Here is a 2,122-nt window from a genome sequence, read left to right as displayed (position 1 = left end):
TGATTGACAGCATCCACTACTAAGGCGGGGCTTAATGTTAGACATGAAGAGGCTAGCACTAACCCCCATTATTACCCCGGTACCCACCGCCACCAGGATTACCGGGAAGAGCCAGGTATGATCCAGTACCCGATCATCTGTAGTGATGGAGGGGCACTGGCGTGGCTGCAAGTATCTTTAGGCTGGGAAAGGCCAAAAGCAGTGACCCTTCTCACCCTAGTAATGCAAGCCTTCTGCTGCTATGCTGTATCTGGCTGGTTATAAAAAATGGGGGAACCCCGCATCGTTCTTTCAAATTATTTATTTATTTTTTAGAACAGTTTTGGAACATTTTTCATAACCAGCCAGATACAACAAAGCAGCAGACTAGTATTACCAGGGTGGGAAGGCCTACTGTGTTTGACAGGGTTCCGTTGTTTTGGCGGAGTCAATAGCCAGTCTATACTATAGTTACTATAGTAACAGGGGCCTGTGTAGTTTATTACATAGGCCCCAGTTACTACAATAACTTTTCATTGATGTGGTGTGGGGAGCCGTGGGCCCCCTGTCTTCGGGGCCTGGTCGCTGCAATGGCGCCTGCTGCGACCCCTATAGTTACGTGAGTACATTAACACTGGCAAGGCTCTGCAGTAGCACTTGCACGGTGCATCTTCTCTAGTGCACTTCAAGGTAGTATAGACAGGGAAACATAAAATTGTTGAAATCTTAGCTATCTCAGCTATTATTTCTAAGCTTTGGAAATGCTTAAGTAGGGTAATGTCTGATACACAAGGTGTCTACAATAAATTAAGTTGCAAAAAGAATGTTGTTGTATGGATTTGCACTATGTTTTTATGTATATTCATATACAGCTTTAGTCTGGCCACATAGAGCCTAATTAAAAGGCATAATATGACAACTGGACTTGTTTTTTACAGCACACAGATTTTTCCAACGTGTTGCAGGATAAAGGGGAAAAAAGAAAGAGACACAGCAAAGGAGTGGGGTTAATCCGCATGTTAGATATTCATTTAAATATCCTAAATCCTACATAAAGCCTTGCAACATGATATGTGTGATCACATTGGGCCTGTCATTGAAAAGGAAAAGTTTACTGAAATTATAAGATATGTTATATATATAATAGATTTGACAGAACACCAACAATACAATGATACAATGCTAGATACAACCAATAGAGGGAGTAGTTCTTTATACAGAAGCTGGCTGCTGCATAACACTATAGGTGCTTGGACTGACACGGCCTAAAGAATCTCCACATAGGTCAGTGTTCACGTGATGGTAGTAAGGGAGGATTGGTCTATGTTTTCACAAAATGTGAATATTCTGGTTCTGACTAGGAATTTAATTTAAAACTATCCACCAGTGAGTACTTAAAAACAGTGTAAATACTGTGACAATAAGTAGAATATATTAAATAAAAGCTAGTTATTTTTTTTAATTATGTTTTCTCTTACAACACTCTGCAGCTTCTCACACCCTTTGTATTTACAGGTCTAAGGACTGCTTATATAAAACAGCTTGTTTAGCCTATTCAACTGAATCTCAGAAAACCCCTTCAACTGGAAGATAGCATTAAAGAATTGTCCGCCAATAAAATATTACATTACATTAGGGTGCATTCACACACGCCAGATTGTGTTGCAGAAATCCGTTCCATTCATCTGAATCTGGTTGTTTCTGCAGCAGGTGTATGGATTGTTGCACATTTCCTAGCAATGAATGGAACTAATTTTACGTTGCATAAATTTCTGCTAGAAAATCTGCCATGTGTGACTAAACCCTTAGATCACGCAAAATGTAAAATATATTCGTTTTTTTATTCCCTTCCCAGAATGTTCACCTAATGTGTCCAATGCTTGTAAGAAAAATTTGCTTGTAGAGCACCCATTTTTACTTGCTGCTCTGCACAATTATGGGAATAAATCTGCCATCTGGGTACAAGAGGATCTGGGCAGAGGGACTGACATAACAAGTGTGTAACAGCAATATCAGTATATGTGGAAATTGGTATGGGTGCGGCTGTAATGTATATAAATATTTAGTGTATAAAATATTTATATGCATAAGTAGAAAACTGACAAAGGGGTTTGTTTTAACTTAACAACTTCTTTATATATAT

The 2,122-nt window shown here is 39.0% G+C and overlaps 1 long non-coding RNA gene across 1 annotated transcript; it reads left to right on the top strand.

Moving 5' to 3' along the window:
- Positions 1-524: 524 nt before the first annotated feature.
- On the top strand, positions 525-1,808 carry LOC142740844 (uncharacterized). Its single transcript, XR_012880894.1, has 2 exons — positions 525-598; positions 1,495-1,808. It is a non-coding gene; the product is annotated as an uncharacterized LOC142740844 (long non-coding RNA).
- The last annotated feature ends 314 nt before the right edge of the window (positions 1,809-2,122 follow it).

The sequence above is a fragment of the Rhinoderma darwinii genome, chromosome 2, assembly GCF_050947455.1.
Source record: "Rhinoderma darwinii isolate aRhiDar2 chromosome 2, aRhiDar2.hap1, whole genome shotgun sequence".
NCBI lineage: Eukaryota > Metazoa > Chordata > Amphibia > Anura > Rhinodermatidae > Rhinoderma > Rhinoderma darwinii.
This window is presented reverse-complemented; position numbering and strand designations above follow the sequence as displayed.